The sequence below is a fragment of the Rattus norvegicus genome, chromosome 2, assembly GCF_021556685.1.
Source record: "Rattus norvegicus strain SHRSP/BbbUtx chromosome 2, alternate assembly SHRSP_T2T, whole genome shotgun sequence".
Classification (NCBI taxonomy): domain Eukaryota; kingdom Metazoa; phylum Chordata; class Mammalia; order Rodentia; family Muridae; genus Rattus; species Rattus norvegicus.
Window position 1 is genome coordinate 58,305,156 of NC_141535.1, and position 24,352 is coordinate 58,329,507.

At 42.8% G+C, this 24,352-nt stretch overlaps 1 pseudogene; it reads right to left on the reverse strand.

Moving 5' to 3' along the window:
* Positions 1–398: 398 nt before the first annotated feature.
* On the reverse strand, positions 399–1,083 carry Rps9-ps4 (ribosomal protein S9, pseudogene 4; annotated as a pseudogene).
* Between the last annotated feature and the right edge of the window lie 23,269 nt (positions 1,084–24,352).

The window sequence follows — 24,352 nt, forward strand, 5'->3', positions numbered from 1 at the left end:
CGGTGCTGAGAAGCAAAGATTTCTGCCTGCGCAGGAGAAGCAGGCTTGTTCTATCATAAGATGTATGGTCTTCTCAGTCAACTCCAGTCCTCTTTCTACCTGAGAGTTTCGGCATGCCCACTTCTTCAGCTTGACTACTTATCTATTATTCCCTCGCTCCATCAGCAGGACCATCCTCTCTATTAGAATCAAAGCCTGAGCTATTCCATCACCCCACTTTTCCATATTCAGCCCAAGGATTTGCACCTATTTCCAGTTTCCAGTATCGCTTTCTGGAGCCAACTCTTTGCCTTGTCTGAGGTCCTTTCCTTGACTCAGAGTAACACTGGTCTGGCAAGAGCAACTCAGTTTCATTCTCAGACTTTTTCCTATTTAGGAAATGGTGTTAAACCTTTGCCTCAATTGCTCCAAATTCTTTTTCCCCCAATTATCAATTCTGTTTTGTCAACTGGAAAACTAGGCAATCCTTCAGTGCAACAAGGTATTAATTCCTCCTCTTCCTCATCATCAACAGCTCCAGCACCACCCTGGCCTTTCTTGGCATTCTTCCTCTTCACTCAGCCTGGGAGGCCACCACCATAAGGAGAACAGGAGGAGGGAGAAGTCAACGTGCTTCTGGGAGTCCTGATGAACAATGAAGGATGAGACATTCACCACCTGCTTGTGGATCCTGATGTGACATCGGCGGATGAGCACATGGGCATGGTGGATAGATTTGGCCAGGCCCAGCTGAAAGACCTAGGTCTGCAGTCATCTCTCCAAGAAATTCTCACTCTTCAGGCCCAGGATGTAATCCAGCTTCATCTTGCCCTCATCCAGCATCCCAACGCGAACAAGTCCCCTCAGTAGAGCGTTACCTTCAAACAGACACTGAGGATCCTTCTCCTCCAGCGTCAGCAGCTCCCGGGCAGCCTTAAAGATCTTCGACGGTAAATTTGACCCTCTCCACCTCACGTTTTTTCCGGAGTGAACCCTCCAATCTCCTCCAATCAACTTTAGCTCCTGGTTGAGACACAATTTCTCAAGGGGTCTCTGTGAGGTCACGCAGGTTTTGCAACGAACCCAGCTTCTGCCAACTGGCATGCTGACTTCCCTAGGCCCGCTGGCACCTACCAACTCAGGCCTGAGACCAGTTGTAATTCTTACAAATTAATCTCAATTAGAAAAAAGGCAAAGCTGATGAATATTTAGAAAATAATGTGTAAGCACAGTTCATTGCATAGAGCCTCCTTCCCAGATGTAGGAAATGGACTTCATTCTTCTGTTGTGTCAATGTTTCCACAACTTCTTCAGTGGCACGATCGTCCTTCAGGTCTCAGGGTTTCTCCATGAACATTGACTTTCTCAGAATAACATTTGTTTGAGTTTGTACTAAAAGGCTAGTTATCCAGCTCTTAACAGATTGCTTTTAAAATGTGTGTATTTATGTGTGTGTGTGTGTGTGTGCAAAAATACTCTTCCTTCTTTTCCTTGCAACATTTCTATGAGAAGAGTAATAAAAATACTATAATTATAATAAAATACACAAGTTCCCGAATATCTAGCACTGATATTTCACTTTTTAATGATTATTATATTGTTAGAAAGTCTTATCCCTCCGCCCCCTTAAAGATGAGCAAACTGAAGCTCAGAAGAACTGGTTTTGTAATATGATCACAACCTTTCAAAGAAACTTGGACTGGTCTGTAGAATGAATGAAGATATTGAGAAGGCTGGGGGTGTAGGAAGACCATGGAAATGCTTGCCTGGACTGAACAAGGCCCCAAAAACCTCAGCACTTAGAAAAGCTAAATTAAGAACTAAATACTAAAAGAAGCATGGTGACTCATGAGTTCCCTAACACCCCATCCAGCACTGATGCTTCATTTTTATAATTAATAGCGTCAGCTTAATTAATGGTATTTCCTTAATGGAAGACAGCATACTGATAAGGCTGAGGCCAAGAACTCAGGCAACTTCTCCAGATCTGTTGACGGGACAGTGGATGCATCGTGAGAGAGAAACAAAACCAAGATGTTACAAAGCCGGACAGCCCAAAGCTGCTGAATTAGAGCTCTAATTTCTCGGTTCATGACAGTCTCCAGAGTGAGTCTCAGAAGACAATGTAAATATTCTGAAGGTGAAACTCAACTTCCATTGGCGGAATCTTAGCAACAAGTGGAATATTTGAAGCAGAATAACAAAAAGAAGAAAGTTTATCTTTTCAAGCTGCAAAATGGTCATGTTGAAAAATTCCATCCATTTTCCAGCCAAGGGACCCAAATAGAGTTACAACTGCAGGTGGTGCTGGGACAGTTTTCCAAGATGGAAAGGCTTTTACTAGAGATGTGTTTTCGCAAGGAGCCTCTCTGGATCGTGGCTTGCTGTCCGTGCCAGAGGCACACGCTCTGCCTGCTGAATCGTGTGCCTGGGTTGCAGAGCTGGCCAAGCACTCGGGGACAACAGTGCCTGTCAGGAGATAACTTATTCCCCTGGACCAGCTGTGAACTTGGCATGGCTAGGTCTGATCTTTAATCACCTTTAAATGAAAAACACAGACTAAACTCCCCAGAGCTGGCCTGAAGAATCCCTGCCTCAGGTCTATACTTGGCAACCCTAAAGACCTTTTCAGTTAAGCTGCATTTCTATATGAAGTGTGCCATTCTTTATTTTGTCATTTTTCTTTTCTTCTCTCTCTCTCTGTCTCTGTCTCTCTGTCTCTGTCTGTCTCTGTCTCTCCCTCCCTCCCTCTGTCCCTCTGTCTCTGTCTGTCTCTGTCTCTCTGTCTCTCTCTGTCTCTCTCTGTCTCTCTCTGTCTCTCTCTCTCTGTCTCTCTGTCTCTCTGTCTCTCTGTCTCTCTGTCTCTGTCTCTCTGTCTCTCTGTCTCTCTGTCTCTCTGTCTCTCTGTCTCTGTCTCTCTCTCTCTCTCCTCGAGACAAGGTCTCACTGCTTAGCTTTAACTGGCCTGAAACTTTCTATGAAGCATAGGCCAGCCTCAAAGTTATGACCTTTAAGCTCCAGCCTCCCTAGTGCTGGGTTTATAGTACCACACAACACCCAGGCTCTAATGCCTTAATGACAACAAATATAGCCTCATTGTTCTCTCATTTACATGCTCTATGATGTGTCCACTCAAGATATAAAATTCAACAGTTCTGATTTGTCCAAAGTTGTACAACCATCACTGCATGAAAGTTAATGGCAGGTCACTTTATCACTCCCAGAAGAAACATGGTGCTGGGCTGAGTACATAGTTCAGTAGTAGAAGTTCTTGCCTAGAATGTGCAAGACTAAGATTAAAAAATCAGCAACACACACACACACACACACACAAAGAGAGGGAGTGGGGGGAAAGAAGGGAGAGAGAGGAAGAGGGAGAGGGAGGGGGAGAGTGAGCAAAAGGAAACCCTTCCTTAACAGCGCCAGCCTCCCCCATCCGTCCACCCATCCCATCCCTTGCCCTAAGCAACCACTAGTCTTTCTGTCTTCATTCACTCGCCTGCTCTGGACATTTCACAGCAATGAGATCAGACAACATAAGTGAGGTCTTTTGTGGATGGTTGCTTTAATTAGAGCAATGTTTTCAAGGCTCGCCTGTGTTACAGTGTGTATCATACTTTATTCCTTTTTATGGTCAAATAATGTTCCACGGTGAGACTGTAGCAATACTGTGTCTTCTTTCATTGGTCGAAGAACATTTAGGTTGTTTCTACTTTGGGACTACTGTGAATCACGCCGCTAAGAATATCCACACGCCATACAATCAATGCCCTCCTCTCATTTTCTTGGATTAGTAGCTAATAGGAGGACAAGCGGCTTAGCGTTACATGGTGACTCTGATTATTATTCTCAGAACTCGTCAAACTGTTTCCAACATATCTAAGCACCATATTTGCCATCAGATGTAAGGCAGTTCCTCTTTCTCTGCAGCCTTAGTCAATGCATGTCCTGGTTCATGCAGTTCATGGCAGGTTACATCTCTACCAATTGCTTATCCACGTAGATTTCCTCAGATCTGGACGGCGATCATACTTCCCATTTGGGGTTTCCAAAGTATGTGTGTCAAAGTACCTATTTTATATACCCCCAGTCAAACAATGCCAAATACACTTGAAAAACAGTCTCAGTCTCTCTCTCTCTCTCTCTCTCTCTCTCTCTCTCTCTCTCTCTCTCTGTGTGTGTGTGTGTGTGTGCGCGCGCGTGCGAGTGCACACGCTATGATAGTATTTAATTTCACTGATACAGCCAGATCTGTTGAGATCTAATACTTTTTCCTTGGTTTCTTCCCTGTAGAGTCCCAGGTCTACAAACTTCAAGATCCCTTGAAGATTTTTGTCAGGCATTCCAGTAGGAAGGAGACGGCAGAAAAGGCAGCAGCAGTAGCTCCCAGAAGGGAGTTACACCCAGTGGGGTCAATCCCTGTGATCCCATACCATAGTCTTCTTCCCTGCTCATGGGTTCTGATGGCATCACATGACTCCTCCTGCGGAAGTACATCTACAAGTCCTATGATGGGAGGCAAAGACATCCAAGCAGCAGTCACCAAGAGTCCCCAAAGCCTGTGGCCAACAGTGCCAGCAATAGCCACAAGACAAGGCTAAGGATGTAAGGAAAGAACTGTCTTACATCTGATGGGAAAATATAGCTTTTTCCTATGATGGAGGAAGAAAGGTAAAGTTACAGTATCCAGAGGGCTGCTCCACGGATGAGTAGCCAGTGCAGGGCATTGGGTTCAATCCCACAGAGAACCTGTTGAAACTCAGAAGGGCTGGTCCTCAAAGAGCAGAAGTGGGATGCTAAATGGACAGAGCCAAAAAACCAGAAGCTAGAGAACTGACTGGACTGAAAAACAACACAGATCCCAGTGGAAACTCCGCCCTACAGTGATAGGGGCCACGACTGACCAGAAGGCAAGAGCACTCTGTGTGTCTGTGTGCATGTGTCTCTGTGTGTGTCTGTGTCCTTGTGTGTGTGTGTGTGTGTGTGTGTCTGTGTGTGTGTCTGTATGTGTGTGAGTGTGTGACAGTGTGTGTGTCTGAATATGAGTGTGTGTGTCTGTGTGTGTCTGTGTGTATGTCTGTATGTGTGTGAGTGTGTGTCTGTGTGTCTGTCTGTCTGTGTGTCTGTGTGGTGTGGGTCTGGTGGTGGGGGTGACAGTCTGGATTGGCAAATCAAGTACCCAAGACATCTGGGAAGACAGGCAGATGGTCTGAACTGCAATTTCCCAGGCCTGGTATATTATATACAGAGAGGCATCCACCACTTGTTTGGTTTCTTTTGAAGAAGCTTAAAAAGGTACCTGAAGAGTATTCTGGTAGCTTTTTAGCGGTGGGGCTGTGTTATTGTTTACCTTCTGAATCCTCTAAGGTATTCAGAAAAGTCTAAAGCAGGGGAGTTTATGATATCAGAGATTCTCACTCTCAAGCTCTCAGCATATGCTGGGCAGACAGACAGACAGACATATGCATGCATAAACACACAATCAGTACATTAGACTTAATACAGGCCCGATGCTTCCCTAGCCCTGAAGCAGATTTACAGAAAGATGGTATTTTCAGGGAGCGGCAAAGGCAGGAAGGCAGGGTGGTCCTCAGCTGACCTGGGGAAGGTTCAGACCCTGAAACTCTGTGTGGTCTCGTGACCTCAGGGGCTCATGTTTCCCTATGGAAACTGAATTCTCTCTGGGTATAAGCTGTCCCTACCTGGAGTGTCTAGCATTTTGCTAATTTCATTAGTTTTGGTGTTGAAAAACTCCTTAGCAGGAGGATTGTGGGACTTGGGTTCTGGTTTTACAAAAAGAAAACCAACATATGCCCAGTTGGGACGCAGGTAAGCAAGGCTTTCCTTCCTTTAATTTAAGGGAGATATTCAGTTTTGCACAGTACCTGCTCTGAATTCACTGGCTGGAACAAGTGAGAACAGCAGGACGGGCCTGTGTCAAGCCACAAACCTCACTTAATCCTCTGTTCAGGACATTCTTTCAAGTGTTGAGATAGAATGAAGACCAATAGTTGGCTATCTCAATAGGAGGAGAGGCTCTCAGAATGATGGCCTCCTCCCAAGGCTGCTGGGAAGTCGGGGTGTAAGTAGTGACAGGGTAATTTTATGAAGAAAGGTGCTCATCAAAAGCACAAGGAGCCCAGAAATCACCAAAGCAGGTGTGAACTGACCGGATTTCAACATGAGTGCCTGGATGACACTGTGTAATGACAGAAGATGCTCCTGTGACAGACTAGAAGGAGATCGAGATGAACCAAGCCTCCTCACGGAATCAACGCAAGCCCTGATGAAAATAAGGATCAGAGGATAAAATGTGGGAGGAGACAGAGAGAAAGAGATAACACTAAGATGCCTGAAAAGTCACAAGGAATAATAATTTTTTGTTTACCTAAAATTATATATAATACTGTATATTATTTCATTTTATATCTTTATTATATAAATTGTATACAATACACATACATCTATGTGTTTACAGATACAGTAATAGTTGATAAATAAATAAAGTTATCCCACTTGGGCTGATGGTACTCCCCCCAAGAACCATAGACTATCTAACAAAACCTCAGGAACAAACAGAAGAAACTCCCCTTTGAGTTGTGGGTCAAGGGAATCCAAGAGACTCCCGATAAAGTATAAGCTATTGCTGTTGCCCTCAGTCCCCTTCCAGAGGTTGAAGGTAAGTCCCTAGTGCTGAAGACATCATGCATTTCAGAAACAGGACTTAGAGGATCTGAGCTGGACCTGACCTAAAAGCTTCCTCACTGAGTGCTAGCTTTCATAGGACCAGAAGATGCTCTGCAAACTTTCAAGGGACGGAAGCAAGCAGTGGTCCTGCCCAGCTTTAATTGCCTATGGAGCACAACAATGACCAGCATGGCATGATAACCTTAAGGGTACATTAGTGGCACTCGTATCTTGATGGTAATCAATAACTGTATGTATGGAGGCCAGAGGACAACCTTGATTCTTCAATGTCATTCTTCAGTCTCTGACCATGCTCTCAGGGACTTAGTGTTCAACACGTAGGTCTGGCTGGCTAGTCCGTGAGCTCCAGGGATCTACCCAGATCTACCTCCCTAGCCCTGGGATTACAAATGCACATTACTATGCCTGGCTATTTTTACTTTGGTGGTGAGCACTGGAATCAGATCTTAATACTTAGGGATTTTACTTTTATTCATTTGTTTATTTTGTAGTGCTGAGTAAGAATCAAACCCAGAGTCCCTCATGTTTATTGAAGAAATGCAAAAACCACAGAAAAATATAAAAAACTCCAATGACTAGTAACCCAACCACTCATAGGTAGCCACTGGTTACAGATCATCACACATTCCTCATTCTATAAGTGTTTTACATGTATGTGTAAAATATACATATGTCTACATAAATACATAAAATATACATACAAATTTCCAAAATGGGATCATACTATATTGCTACTTTATGCTTTTTTTTTAACTTAACGGTTTAATAGTTCCCTTGTTGTCAACTACGCTTTAATTGCCTTCATTTCCGGGGTCATGTTATAGTCACGTGCACTCACATGCTCAAATGTGTATAAGCAAATTATGTATTTCCAACACACTTAACACATACATATAATTTATATCATATTCAGGTAGAATACATCTAAAGAATGAAATATATTTAAGGTGTAATATATATATATATATTTATCATTATTCATCACACTCTAGGTCTGGGTAGAGTAACCAAATTGAAAATAAAATAGCCTTCTCTGTTTGCTACTTTGTAGAGAGAATGGGAAGATAGGGTCTAATGTAGCCCAGGCTGGCCTTAAACCTGTATGTAGCATAATGATGACCTGGAGTTCCTGATCGTCTTGTGCCTAACTTCCGGTTACTGGGATAATAGACATACACTGCCCTGCTTGGTCCATGCAGCACTAGTGATCAACCCAGAGCCTCTCGTGTGCTAGGCAATCACATTACCACCCAAGCTACATCCTCAACCTTCTCTCAAACATTTTTCAAAGATGGAGTTGACTTTTAGCCCTCAGGAGGCTGAGATAGGAAAGACCTGAATTCAAGCCCAGTCTGGACTCCACAGTGAAATACTGTCTTAGAAAACAAACATACAAAAAAAAAAAAAAAGCAAAAAAAAGTACCAAAATGTTGAACTGATTTCTTTCAACTGTGAATAAGAATTCAGCCTCCGAAACAAGTTGATTTGTGCCTAATTGATGTGTCATGGCCCCAAGAGGTCAAAGGTATTTCTTGATATTCACACGTGCTGATTTTTGGGAGAATCCACAAAGACTCCTGGAGGACCTAACTATCGATATTCCTGCTCATCAAAGACATTTTCTCACACAGTCAAGAGCCTTCTAATTAGAAAGAACAATACTCCAGTCCTGCCGATGTGCCTCAAAGCTTGAGGGGATATTTCAGAAGTGGCTTTTCACTTCAACATTCTTTCAACAATTCAGTCAACTTCTCATAAAATTAATAGTAAACGCTTCCTTTAAGGGGTGTGTGTGTGTGTGTGTGTGTGTGTGTGTGTGTGTGTGTGTGCGCGTGCGCGCGCTCGCGCGAGTGCGTGTCTGCTGGTATTTGGGTATGATTTGTTTTGTGTTATTGAAGTAAGCTGCCCTGGAAAGTGCTCAGCTGTAAATGCCACACTTTATAAACATGAGCTGGGCAGTTGATACGTGGCTTTGCAGATCACTTTGAACTGCAGTTTTGTCTCCTTCTGCTGCCTTCTTGCCACAGAGCAAGTGTCTGGAGTAAATCCTGTAGAGAAGGTCACAGCGTTTGTGAGGGGAACAGCATCCCTCCCGGGAGGCAGGCTGATGGAGGGTGGGCAGTAGCAGCATAGCCGCGCTCTTCTCTCATTGGCTCTTCCCTGACACCATTTTGAGTATCTTTGGCCCTAATAGAACAGAGTGAAGAGAGAGCCCCTCAAGCATCTTGTTCGACTGACATCGCAACAACATTGTTAGGTATCAAAACTGAATTGCGAAGCAGACCTCCCATTCTTCAATCAACAGGTGCTTCCCACTGAGCTGCCCACATCCTGAGGGATTTTTGCGGGGACAGGAATAGGGACCTTTTCTCTGCAGTGTTCTGAGAATGGCTCTGGTGTGTGGTGGAATCCAGCAGTGATTTCTCAAAGTAGTCACACTTAACTGAGTTGGCGTGTGAGTAGCTCTTGGGTGGTCTTCTAAAGATCAGGGAGGGAAAGGGAGCAGCTCAGGGGCAAAACTGTATCAGATGCCCTCCATACATATGCATGCACATACACATACCCAACAACAGCAACAACAAGCACACACACACACACACACACACACACACACACACACACACACACACGGTTTTCTCTGTGCTATATCATGTCATTCCCTCTGAGGAGAGACTATCTAGGACTTACATGATAATTTGAATTAGCATGGTTCACATTCCTCATCATGGCCCTAAGTCACCCTTAGGACTCTAGCAATGCTGTGCAATAAGGAGATACGTCTGTCAGGTAGGTGATCCCTGAGATCACTAGGTAGGTGAGATAGGGCCCATGTTTAACTATTTTTGTCCTGTGTCATGGATGCAGTCTTTCGAGCCTCCCCAAGTATATTTTATTGTATTTCCTTTCAAAAGGACTTCATGATATAGCTGAGGCTAGCCTTAAAAATTTTGTAGCCAAAAATAACCTTCCTCTTCTGATCCTCCTGTCTCTACTTCTGGAGTTCTGGGAGCATAAGTATAGAGCACCACCGTCCACAGTTTGCATGGTACAAGTATTTGAACCCAGGGCTCTTGTGCAAGCACACCATTGAGAGGTCTACACTCCTGGCCCTTCGCTTCTTTATTTTTAAATATTTAATATTAATGATATTTAATATTTTAAAATAAATTACAAAATTATGGCAGTTAAAACTATTTTTTAAATTTAAGTAGGTGTTCTGCATTTTTTATTTTCTAGGTTTGGCAACTGTGTGAAGAAGCCACTCCACTAAAACCCTGGGTGACTTACCCTGAGAGACTTCCTCATCATTAAAACCCTGCGTGACCTGCCCTGAGAGACTTCCTCACCATTCAATCCTTGTCTCAACTTCTGTTATTTTCTTTTTCAGTCCAGACTTCTAAACTTGAGCAGGTCAAATCTGTTGGGGAAAACATAGCTACTCTACTAGCCAAGAATTTTAGTTCATTCTCTGCCGTTCCCGCTCTTTAGGTTGGATTTAATACTTTGGCGTTTGTCTCGTATAGATCACATGTGGGGCAAATTAATATTGACACACATTTGTTGTTAATAAAACTCCTTCGTGTTTTCTTCCTTGCATTGTTTTGAAAAGAATAAAATTAAGACAAGCAGTGGCTATAAAAACAGAGAGCCAGGACCCACAGATAAGCCAGAAGGGACGTGAGATGCCTTTTTTCACAGATTGCTGGTTCCCACGTGGAATGCAGGCAGTGGATGTTATAGGAAAGATCGGTGAGGTTAATGTATCAATGCATCAAGCCAAGGAACACAAACATCGTGAGAAACCTTCAGGGATGTCTGGATCGGGACCCAGCTGGCTGGAGGGCTGGGTAGGAAGGGAGTGGAATGATAACCTTGTACTATAAAGAGCCTCGGGCGCAGCTGAAGCCAGAGCCAGCCTCTAGGGGAGAGCTGAGAGTTTGGCCATTTTCCATTGCTCACATCTCCTGGCCTGATTCCTACCCCATCTTTACTGTGGAGCAAGACACAACAAAGTATCCATGTGTGAGAAGGGGCTGAATGGATACAAGTCTTTTCAAAGTACATGCTTGAGGTGAAAAATTAGGCTAGTGGGTATCAAAAACATGGAGAAGAAAGTCACTATGGTAGTGCATAGCTGTGACTCCAGCATTTAGGAAGCTAAGGCAGGAGGCTCTTCTGTTCAAGGCTGGTGTGAATGAGAACAGAGTTTAAGACCAGCTTGGGCATGGGGAGGCAGGGGGTAGGGGTGGGGAGTAGGAGGAAGTAAAAGGAAGACAAGGGGCTAAGGAGACAAGTTAGGGAATATGGAAGAAAGAAATAGGAATGTCAACCTCTCTCTACTAAGATCCTAGAAAGAAAAATGAGAGGGCATAGAGGAAGGACTGTATTAGGTTCCTCAGACAGCAACCATGTATGCCGAAGGGTTGAATAACATCATTAATATGTCAATATGTATTGGCATAACATGAGAAGGGCTATCGTTTTATGTTAATTTCCTTGTTATTATGACAAACTATCCAACGAGAGGCAATGAAAGGGAAGAAGGGTCCACCCTGGCTCATGGTTCAGAATGGAGACCATCACGACCAGGAAAGGACTGCAGCAGCAAGTTTTAACTTGGTGATGACCCACAAGCTGGCTGTTGTTTGTCCTCCACCCCCGACTCTTTTCCATCCTCAACCACTAGGGGCGCCACCCGTTTCAGCATAACTCTCCCCTCTTTAGTGCCACCTCTCTGGAAATGCCTTCCAAGATATACCTAGTGTGTGTTTCCTTGCTGATTCTCAATCCTGACAACTTGACAGTGAGCATTAATCATTACAGCTCCCAACAAATGAAATTTAAACTTGTATGTCCATAATGACAATTTTATAAAAACTAAGGCTAGAGAGATGACTTATCAGTTAAGAGTGCTTCCAGCTTTTCCAGAGGACCAGAGTTCTGTTCCCAACACCCATATGAAGTAACTCAAAACCACTCGTAATTCCAGTTCCAGGAGATCTGACATCTTCTGGACTCTAAAGGCACCAAGCATGAGTGTGTGCGCGCACACACACACACACACACCACTCATCCAACAAGCATAGTAAAATAGATCTTACCTAGACATGTTCTCTACTGCAAGAGAAAAACAAAATGATCTAAAATAGTTCAAAAATATTTCAAGATAGTGTATTTAGACTTAGTTCTCCCACCATCACACAATAAAATCAGAAATCTATAAAGCGACAATTTTTCAGATAGACAAGTTCTCCATGTTTGGAAACCAAAATCAAACCAAGATACCACCGGTAAATAATATTTAGCTTTAAGAGAAAAATCAGAACAGTTCTTACAGTACAGTGTTGGGCTGCAAGGAATGCACTGGGATCTAAAACTGGCGGGATGAAGGGAGAGGGAGGCGGGCAGGACGCTGTAGGACATTTTGTAAGAAGCAGTGTCTCCAGCCAGTGGGCTTTGCTGCTGCACAGCTCTGCAGGCGCAGGGATGCCTCAGGGAAGCCGGACCCGCTGTAAGTTGTTTTGCAATTTTTGTCCCCAGCAGGAGGCAGACCACCCACACCCACATCAGACTCCTTGAACTTGTCTGGATTTTGTTTTGTTTTATTTTTCTGTTTCAGCTTTCTGTGGTGAGGCAAAATATGTATTCAAATTAATTGTAAATGTCCACGGGGCTGTCCTCACCCCATGCTCGCCACATCCTCTAGAACAGCCCAGGTGGGTCAGGCAGTGAAGGCAGGTCCAGGGGGATCCTCTCCGGCCTTCTCCCCTTCTCTGGCCTGGGAAGCTGGAGGCTCCAACTGTGAGACTAGACACACACACACACACACACACACACACACACACACACACACACACACACACACACCCCACCAGGTCTGCTCTTTTATGAGTTCATCACGGTTCTCAGAAAATGTTACATCACTCTCAATGTTTCCAGATTACAGACAGAACAAACTGGAGTCCTGTTCTGGACTTATCAAACCTGTGGCTGAACAGACATTTGCGATGCACACCAGGAATTAGAAGCATCTGGTTATGTAAACACACAGAGTTAACTATGGTGGACAGAGTGCAATGGAGTAGGTGTGGGGGGATTCTGGTCCGGTTTCACTCAGACCTTAAGGCTTTTTTTTTTTACTCTGCTTGCAACCAGAATGAAATAATTATTAATGACTCTGTCCGTATTCATATATCTTCCCCTGATTAAACTGATCTTCTCAAATTCTAAGGATCCCAAAACTGCTTTACTTCAAATTGGGTTTTTTTTTTCCAGAAACACAAAACTAAAGACCTCATGACTTGGCACATCAAGAGTTACTTAACAATAATTAAAAACCCTATAAGGTTGATACCTTCTGTGACTTGCCCCAAAACAGCCTGGCCTTTCACTCTTGTAGGGAGTCTCTCTGTGATGCGTTCATTGCTTTGTCCATAGGATGGAAATGTTTTTTCTTCCCCAAGGACTAAGCAACTAGCAGCTGGTAAAGATAGTGTCTCAACTCCCACACAAGCCAAAGAGACTTTTTAATACTTCACGAATCACCATCTTTTAAATTATATTTGACAGGAATGGCTAGGATGATATATAAGCTTTCAGGGTTTTTTCCCCTTGCCTTTGAGTACTCTTGTGGAATAAGATTCAAATCCTTGACACACGTAAGAGGCTGAAGTACATGGAGTAGAAACCCAAGCTATTCATGCTACATCAGGAAGCAAATGCTTACCCTGCAGCAAGAGGGTGTTCATACCTTACTATGACGTCCATGAGTGTCAAAGTAGAAAGGATGCATTTGAGGCAACAGGTCTCAACCCAAGAGTCACAACACCTTTGGGATCGGATGACACTTTCATAGGGATCGCCTAAGACCACAGGAAAATTTACGTTACGATCCATAGCAGTAGCGACATGACAGTTATTAAGTAGTAACGAAATAATTTTAAGGCTAGGGGTCACCACAACATGAAGAAGTTAAAGGGTCACAGCATTAGGAGTTGAAAACTGCTGTATTAAAGAGCCCCAACATGGCGACCAGAGAACTCCATTGCAGAACTCACACTGAGGTGGAGTCTTTGTTCAGGATGATTCTTCTAGAAGCCAAGTGAGTGGAAGGTAGTGTTGAGTAACCCATGGTCTGACTTGAGCCAAGCATACTGTCCTGTCTGTGAAGGGCAGGGAGACAAAGCTGAGCCTGGACTGCGTGTGTGTGTGTGTGTGTGTGTGTGTGTGTGTCTGTGTCTGTGTCTGTGTATGCATGTGTGTGTGTCTTTGTCTGTGTGTGCATGGGTATGACTGTGTGTGTCTGTGTGTGTGTATCTGTGTGTGTGTCTGTCTGTGTGTAGGTGTCTGTCTGTCTCTCTCTATATATATATGTCTGTGTGTATGTGTGTATGTCTGTGTGTGTGTGTGTCTGTATCTATGTGTGTGTGTATGTGTCTGTGTGTATGTGTCTGTATATATATATAAATATACAGATATATGTATCTGTCTGTGTGTGTCTATGTCTGTGTGTCTGTGTGAATGTTTGTGTGTATGTGTGTGTGTGTCTGTGTATGCATGTGTGTGTGTCTTTGCCTGTGTGTGTGTGTATGTCTGTGTGTGTCTGTGTATGTCTGTCTGTGTGTATCTTTGTTTGTGTGTGTGTCTGTGTCTGTCTTTCTGTGTGTGTGTGTGTGTATATATATATATATATATATGTCGTATGTGTCTGTGTGTGTATGTGTCTGTGTGTATCTCTGTGTGTGTGTGTCTGTGTGTGTCTGTGTGTGTTTGTGTGTGTGTGTCTGTGTCTGTCTATCTGTGTGTGTGTGTGTGTGTATATATATATCTGTTGTATGTGTCTGTGTGTGTATGTGTCTGTGTGTATCTCTGTGTGTGTATGTGTCTGTGTGTATCTCTGTGTGTGTGTGTCTGTGTGTGATTGTGTGTGTGTCTGTGTGTGTATGTGTGTGAGTGTGTGTGTGTCTGTGTGTGTATGTGTGTGAGTGTGTGTGTGTGTGTGTGTGCGTGTGTGCGTGTCATGTTCTACTTGTTGAGTGCCCCCAGCTGCTTCCAATGAGCCCATTTGACATACCTAGCCAGACTTATGAAATACCTCTAAAGTGTTCATATTCTTGGGCCTGATATTTCCACCTTAGGAATCCAGCATTAGGAATTAATCTGAAATTTAGCCGCAAAGAAAACCATACCACTCAGCATGGAAAGAAATAGAAGTTTAAGTGCTAAGAGACAGCTGAGTAAATTATGTTTCACCCACATGAATAAAAACAGGGAAGCCACTTAAACTTAAGGTTTCAAACACAGCTTAGTGCCACGAAGAAAGACGTGTGCCGTAAGATGTCAAACGAGAAGGGAAAGCATAAAAACCCGTGAGCATGTCAGGTTCTCAATCACATTTCATACACGTATGAGAACTTCAAAACAGAGCAAATGCAGCAATGGGAAGTGTTCATTAAAAAGTCTACAGGGTGCCCCTTGGAGGTATTTTTGTTTTCTTTACGTTCTTTTTCAGTTGTTTTGTTTTGAGTTAGGGTCTCATATAACCCAGGTTGGCCTCAAATTCAACCACAGAGCCAAGGATGACCTAAAATGTCTGATCCTCCTGGTTTAATCCTCTAGGTGTTAGGATTCCCAGTAATGTCCAATTTATGCCACACTGTTGCTGGGAACAAAATCCAGAGCTATGTACATGCTGGGCAAGCAACCAACCCAAGTCCATCCCCAGCCCCCTTTCCCTTTATCATTAACGTCCTCTGGAAATTAGATCTTTTTGTCTTCATGTTAATTTGCTTTGTCTTGATACTGACTTGGATTCCCTTTAGTATAAGATGAGCTAAAAGCTCACGAATGTTCATTAAGAAGTGATAAAGTCCCAGCAGGTCCCTGGCACCCTGATCCATCTCCCTTCACCCTGCAAGCTCAGTCCTGCTCTACTACTAGGGTCAGCCCTGGCTTCAGAACAAAGGACCAAACTCCGCTTCATTCGATTTAGCAATAATCTGCGCAATCATCTGTGATCTCCCATCGTCTCAGACATCATTTTAAAGCCTTAGTTCTGTGCTCTGCTCGACTTTGTAGAACCCCTCACTCTCTGTGGCCTGAACTAAGGTACCACACCCTTCCCAAGAGGCACCTTGGCTTGCCTCCTCCATCTCCTTTCTCCTCTCCCTGCCTATGGCAAGTTTATAAGCTACTGAGAAACTTTCCAGGTGCGCCTTACCTGTCAGGTTTCTAGTTAGGCTACAGGGAAGTTTAAAATAGCAGCCAAGCCCAGGTGAGTCTAATTTAATTCAAGGGCAGGGAGGGGGGAACCTGAATTGGACATTTTTAAAGATCCCTGGGTGGTTTTAATGTACAGCCCAGATCCCAAGCACTTAGTCTATGGTTTCCATGGATTAAATCTATGTGATGGAAGCCTGCACTCTGTAGTTGGCTTTGAATCAATAAACTGATGAAAAATGACTTATGGTCAGTGGTGAAGGCTCAGCCATTTCAAGCACGCATGCCCAGATCTTTGGGACTCTACCCCTCCATCATAATTTCCAGTGAGTTTACTCTAAGCTCCACATCCTTTTTCTGAATACCATCTCCAGGTGAATCTAACTCTTTCTTCTCATCCTTTCCTGTGCTTTGCTGCACATAAGCAGTCTGTGCCCACGCTAATTTCCTGCTGGACATCAATACTTATAACTCATTCTATGAATCCCTTAGATCAAAGCCTTTGGAACAGGGGTGACAAGTTTGCAAGGTGTCAAAAGGCAGGTTTGTGAGGGAAAAGCAGAAGTTTCTGGGCTTGACCTTGGGGAATCAGTGCATTCAGAAGTTGAATTGGGTGAGATTTGACCAGTGGGTGAAGGCTGCCAAGATGGATGACCTAAGTTTGATCCCTAACCTCCACATGGTGGAGGGTGAAACATCTCCTGAGAGTTGTCATCTGACAGTGCTATGGTTTTAGCACATGCCCACATGCATAGACACAGATGCGCACAGTAATAAATAACAAATAAATGTAGTAAAATCGTCTCAGAGTTGAAAATGTCAAATAGCGCAGGGCAAACTGCATAACCCAAGGCTCTCGCTTGTCTCTGTGTGTAATGTCTGTCTTTGTTTCAGCCACTGCTGAGGCCTGGATGTCCATCATTTTCTCCCCATAGTTGGGCCAAAACATCAGTGGTCACATCACAGCTTATACCTTGATGTACAGAGACCCGGTACCAGTCAACCTGGCTTTGACACCCCTGTCCCCTCCACTTTCTAACTGAATGACTGTGGACATGTCACCTTATCGTCTCACGCTTTGATTGCCTCATCTGAAAACAGAAACAGCAATTATGGCACTTTATCAAGAAGTAGTAAAGATGGCTTAGTTAATATGTAGGCACATCTTAAAGAAGTTCCAGTCAAATAACAACTTATATATATAATATATGTAATTTATATATAATTTACATATGATATAGAATTCATATATAATATGTGTAACATATTATGTAGATATATTTATAATATATAATTTTATACTTTATACTATATATTTAGATTACATATTATATAATTATATATAATGTGTATTATAACTATATGTCACACATAATGTTATATATAAAGATAAAGATATATAAATAATATATGTTATATATTATATGATGTTATATAATATATAAGATATATCACACATACATGTTATACATAAGAGATAATATATTATATTATATATATAAATTATTTAGTATATGTTTTATATGGTGTTATATATTACATAAGATATAAGATATATCACACATACAAGTTATATATAAAACACAAATAAAATGTATTATTTGTTTTGACATCTTTCTGTAACTAAAGTTCATTCCTTCAGATCTTTTGGGCTAAGACACCTCACCTCTTTGGATTGTTTGTCTGAAGCTTCCTGTCTCCTGGCCTTTGGTCACTCTTTGTTGACTGGAATCCCCTTAACCCCATTTCTGGCTATGGGAATTTTAAGAATCCTTCTAGTTTAGCTCAAAAGCAAATTTACTAACCCTTTTACTGACGTCCCAACTTGGAACTACTTCCTCCTTCCCATGAGAGCTACTCGGCCTTTACTTTCACCATTGGACAATTGCACTTTATATCCCAAGAGGTGTTGCTGGCCTCCTGCATTCTGCCTTCCCTTAGAGTCCCAGTTCTTTAAGTAGCTCTGCATTTCTAAGGGGTAGCATCTTGTTTGTGTTTTCAACATGGAGCCTTTTTAATTTGTTTATATTTTATGACCCCAATCCATTAACAACATGCCTGAAAAAAAGGAAGTTTGGACAGAGTTTATGGAAGAGAATTGTTAAACATGTATAGATACTCTCATGTCGGTTCCAGGCTGAAACAGACGTGGGGTAATTATCTGAGAACTATAAATAGGGTGTGAAATGGGACACTTGGGGCCAGACCGTCTCTTTGAGATCTAAGTGGTCTGACCTGTGAGTCTACACTGAAAAGACAAATGGTGTTGATCTATGTTGATCTAAGACATCCGCTGCTCTGTGTGTACCCGCTCAGAATTTTTTGGTTGCAAGTAATATAAAACCTGCTTCCAGCAGATTTGGACAATGGAGAAAATGTCACACCATCTGGCAGTGAATGAGAGACCTTCAGCAAGGTTTGCTCTGTGAGCCCAACAATGTCACAGAAGATACTATTCCAGCCTGATTTGCTTCTCCTGTCTACATGCTGGGTTGAAGCCTAAGGCTGACTTCCCTTGTGGCTGTATGAGAGCCACCAGACCCGTCTACACTCCTACTTCCTAGCAATCCCACCATAACACAGATCTCTAGTACACGCTATTCAATAAATGGAGTCATGCACAATTCAAATGGTGGCCCATGGCTTTTGACAAGAAAACGGCTCTTTCTACCTGATAGACAGAAGCCCTCTGAGTGGAATCCATTAGAAATAGAAACCATTTTCATCCATTGTCTTTAAATAAGCCATCTTATGTACACATGCTACCAGCCTCTCTGCTGAGCGGAGCTAATTGAACCAAACACTTGATCGAGGCTTCATGGGGAGGACCCTGAATCATGGTAGAAAACAGAGTGACTCACATACTCGGTCCTCAGAAAGTGCAGTTTGCTCTGTGAACTGATGATGTGCACACACATGCAAATTTATACACACATGCACACCCAAGAGAGTAATGTTAGTTCATCCAAAAGAGTTGCCTCCTGCATCAGAATGGGCATTATTTAGTCTCTGCTCATACAGAGCCAATAGTCCCTTCTCTTTCTTAAGTCTCCCTTCATTACTGAAGTGACCGAACTCTTCCACATCCTCGGACATAAGCTCTTGAGAACATGTGTTTCCAGAATACCTTTTGCTCCTCTTAACATTGGTTTATCATATCACAACTTTATATCCATCAACACATGTGTAGAGCTCAAAGGGCTGGTACAGAAGTTATGGCTATGTTCCATGGGCTTCTTTCTAACTGGCCAAGACCATGCCAGCTCCCCAGAAAGGATGTTTGCAGGCTGATCCGAAGCTGTCACATGCACTCTTCGTGGCACTAGGGACCGGCACATTTTAAAAACAACCTTCCCAGAGCTAGTCTAGTTACTTTATCCCTACTCATCCAGGAAAACATATTTAACCTCTTTATAAGTTAATCATGTATTTATATTGGACCCTGGGTATGTGGAACTTGAAGAGATTTTCCCATGTGAAATGACATCTCTGACCTCCCAACAAAGGCCACACTTCCAGTTTTACCAGAGTTAAAAATGTCAGATGAGACTAATGAGGCCCAAAGTCTGGGCTCTGTCATTTATTGGTTATTTTACTCTGAAGGACTAAGTCTTGTTACCTCTTGGGTGTTTGACTTCGTTAATCAACAACAGGATGCTGACAGGACTTAGGAAATGCATGCTACGCGGGGCAGATTCTGTGCAAGATGCTCATGGAAAGAAGGACGCGCTTTGCCAGTAAAGTAAATGGGGGGGGGCCTAGATAGTGTGAACCTTCCTCCTAGGGTTAAGGACAGCAGATAAATGTCCTCAGGCCTCTACAGCAGTTACTCATCAGCAACAGGTCATGATGAGCTCAGAGGCGGGCCTCATCACAAGCCTCGACCTCTTCTTCCACTCAGTACCGGGACTGCACAGTCTAGGACCTACAGACCTCCGGCTTCAAGTAATTCATCATTTAGTTTATATATTAGTAGGTTATAAATATCTTATCCAAAATAAGTCATATATTCTCCTTTCCTTAAAGTATATACCCAGAAGAACAGGTGTGCCTCGTCTCCTTCCATATAAACATCAGCGCCTGACCCCGTAAGTTCATTAAAAAAAACAACCCAGTGGTGGGTGGTAAATTCCTTTTGGATTCTGGCTGTTCCTGGAGTTGTTCTTGGAGTGATCAGTGATCATTTAGACAGCTGGGGGGATATTAACCATACTGGGGGCTTGTCTGTGGCTATAAACCAACCACAGACAATGGTGCTGGTGGCTGAACTACCCAGGGGAAGTGGGAATGGGGATAATCTAGAAAACTAGAGTAAAACGGTTAGCTCAGTCTACTTGACTAAAGGACCGTGGTATGTCACTAACTCCTTGGAGACTCAACTTCCTTATCTGGATGATGGACACATCTGCTTCTCAGAGTAGTTAAAAAAATTTATGAGAGAATGTATATGATCTGTGCTACAGATGTTAACATTCTGAGTTTCAGGAGTTTTAAGGTTTTTCTTTCCTTACGATAAAAGAGAAAAAGACCTCCTAAAAGGTAAGTGTTTTCTAACTGACGTTATAGTTTCGAACTGGATGGCACCATGCATGGCAGCATCTAGTTCACTGTTTCATAAACACTCAAGTTAAGCAATTCACCCAGGAGAACAGTGCTGAATGACACACCTGAAAAAAAAAATCAAAGCAAACCAACAACAGCACAACAAAAACCCTTCAAAAACCACTAAAAGTGTCCTCTTAAAATAAGGGTTAATCATCTTAAATAAGAAGTACAGACTGAACTCTTTTAAACTCAGCATGGTTAAAACAGAGCCCTTCCTCATGCTGGGATGGTGGTTACTCTCAGCGCAAAGCTTCCCTTCCTCATAGGAGGTGCTTTGAATGGGAGAAAGAGGAGAGAGATGCTCTCAGTAGATATCCTCTTCCCATTGGTCTTAATTGAGTCACATGTCCATTTCTAAACTAACTGCCAGAGGGGCAGAAAGAATGTTGATCATCAGGTAGTTAAATGCTGAGCATGTCCTGTGGTCCTGGACCACCTCCACAAGCATGTTGCTAAAGTACACTTAAGTAAAGGTGGAGTTACAATTTGTAAGGAAAAGGTGAGGGGTAGCCATGGGGTAGGCAGGCAATGGACTCTGCCACCCTTGCAAAAGCTGACCTGTTCTTCTTAGCATGTGTTAGAGGCGACGGTGCACAGCCAACTGGACATGTAAAGAAAGGGGTCTCTAATATCCATTGTCTCCACTTGATGTGTCTTTGTATATGTCAGTTTCTCCAAAGTCTGTGTCTTCTGTTGAGTATGTGACTATTTCAGTATGTCTGTCTTTTGGATTCTGGGAAAATCAGGGAAAGAATTTGAATTTCAGGCTGTTTAATTTTGCTTTAAAATGGAAATCTTTGATGACCTCTGTGACCCTCTGTGTTGAAGTTTTCCACCATCTTCAGATTTAAAATATTAATAATTTTAAAGGTAAAATGGTAAAATGAAACACTGAAAGAGTTTAAAGAAGAACCTTAGGTGCCATTGACTTGAAGAAAGAAGAAAAAAGCTTTTATTGAAGACCTGAAGTCTTTAAACCAGAAAATAAAACAAGCCTAAGCTTGAACATCTCTCTTACCTGGTTTTGGGGTGTGTGTGTATGTGTGTATGTGAAAATAAGTGTGTGTGTGTGTGTGTGTGTGTGTGTATGCTTGCACATGTGTATGAGTATGTGTGCATGTGTTTGTGTGTGTATGCATATGTATATGTGTTTGTGTATAAGTATGTGCATATGTGCATATGTATACATGTGTGTTTGTGTATATGCATATGTGATTAATGTGTGTATACTCGTGCACGTGTATTAATATGTGTATGCAGGTATATGCATGTGTGTATATGAATGTACACATGCATTTGTGTATAAGTATGTACAAGTATGTATATGCATATGTGTATATGTGTGTTTGTATGTGTACATATGCACAAGCTCATAGGATGTTTTGCCAGTATGTATGTCTGTGTACCACATGTATGCAAGGTGCCTACAGAGGCCTGAAGACAGTATCAGATGCCCTAGAACTCTATCTACAGATAGATGGCTCTGAACATTCATGTAGGTGCTGAGAATGGAATTTAAGTGGTCTGGGAGAGTAGCCAGTGCTCTAAACTACTTGACCAGCTCTCCATCCCCTCAACTGTGATTTCACATTACCTTCTAGTTGTTTTTATTAACATTTAATTATGCAAAATTCAACCACTATAATTCTACACTTGATCCCAGCTAAAACTGATTACTTAGTTATTAAAACACTAAAATTTTGGATTGCTCACAGAGGTTAAATTTATATTTGTGATAGTTAATAATCTTCATTGCCAATTTGACTTCATGCAGAATGACCTAGGAGACCAACTATTTCTGGAAGGGTGATTCCAGAAGAGCTTGACTGAGGTAGGAAGAGCCATCCTAACCTCTAGGACACAGGATGGGGTCCTGGACTCAGTAAAAGTTAGGGCAGAGAGTATGTGTCCCTCTGCTTCCTGGCTGCAAACACCATGTGGAAAGCCACCTCTTTCTCTCACTGCAATGCCTGGTCATCCACAATGGACACCATCCTCTCATGGATGAGCCAAAACACATCCTTCCTTCCTCCAGGGGCATTTGCTGGGGATTTGTCACAAGAAAAGCAACTAACCCAAAATGCTACTGAAGAAAGAACCAGCTATAAAGGTAATTGTTCTTAACAATTTAAATCCTTGTTAATAGTTACAGCATCTCCTCAGAGTATAAATTTTCCTCAAATAAGGAGATGCAGTAATAGCTAGCATTTGTTGACTTACCACACGCTGGGAGCTGTTTTATGCTCTTGGATATATTGACGCATGCATTGGATTTTCCAGTATCCTATGAGGCAAAACCATCACCCTCATTTACAAACGAGCCAATAGGAGATGCACAGAGATGGGAACACCTCTTCAGGTACACACTATTATCAGACAGTGCCAGGGCTTGACATTAGACATTTGTACTCCAAGTACCTGAGTCATCTAAGGAAGAGCCACCGAGTGCTATGGAAGAAGGCAGTTTTGGAACGTCAAGGGATCTATTGTATACAGTACTTCCAAACTACTTCACTGAATGAGTCATTTGGGGGAAAGTTATAAAAGAAAGGTTCCAGAAGCCAGTATCCTGAGGGAAGAAGGGCTAGGTACCATATTAGCACACTCTTGGGTAATAACTATTGATGGTTCACTGTGTCCCAGGAGCGCTGAGCTAGCCGCTCAATGTGCCTCACTCTGACGCACCATCACACAAACTCCCTGTGGGTAGGTGGCACTCTGCGTGTTTTTCAATTTAGAGATGAAGACTTAGAGGTTTCAAGGTCTCGAGTGATGCGTGCAGGGTCATGATGCTGGGTGCTTCCTAAGTCAGAGCCCAGAGGAGAACATGCTGTTTGTTTGTTTGCTGGGTACATGAAAGGTATCTCATGGTCCAGCAATGATGTGGCTGATTAGAGTACAGCATCCTCTTCCCCTCGCTACAGACTTCTGTTGGTTGACCAGGATGAAGACTAGAAAGAGGTGACTCCCATGAGGGTTGATGTGCAGAAGAAGGTGTGACCACCAAGCTTCTGTCAGAGTTCAATGACCCGCAAGCAGGTCCCTGAGACCTAGATCTTTTCAGCCACTTGGAACCCAAAAAGATTTGAGACATTCTAGTCGTGTGAAAGCAGAAGTAGATAAATTAAAGGAAGTCCCAGAATGCTCTCCTCATCACTGTGAATCTGAGGTGGATATAGGGGAATGAGGTCATCCTCTAGAGGTCCTCAGTATCATGAATGAAGTAATGTAAGACTGGACTCAGAAGCTCCAGAACAGTTGTATTGGGGTTTAAAAGAAAAACCCAAGCTCCAGAGCGCCACAGCTGCAGAGGAAAGAAGTGTGGAGGGCACTTGGCAGAAAACTAGTCTCATGGTGGGGTGGGAGGCTTTAAAGAAAGAGTAAGGAAGCCCAAAAGCTTGGGAGAGAAAGCCCAAAGTGTTGAGCAAAGCATGCTTAGAAAAGAGAAAGAAGCACGTGTCTTTGTTATATCTTTTGGGTATAGGCCCAAGAGAGGTATAGCTGGGTCCTCAGGTAGTTCAATGTCCAATTTTCTGAGGAACCTCCAGACTGATTTCCAGAATGGTTGTACCAGTCTGCAATCCCACCAACAATGGAGGAGTGTTCCTCTTTCTCCACATGTTCACCAGCATTTGCTGTCACCTGAGTTTTTGATCTTAGCCATTCTCACTGGTGTGAGGTGAAATCTCAGGGTTGTTTTGATTTGCATTTCCCTTATGACTAAAGATGTTGAACATTTCTTTAGGTGTTTCTCAGCCATTTGGCATTCCTCAGCTGTGAATTCTTTGTTTAGCTCTGAACCCCATTTTTAATAGGGTTATTTGTCTCCCTGCGGTCTAAC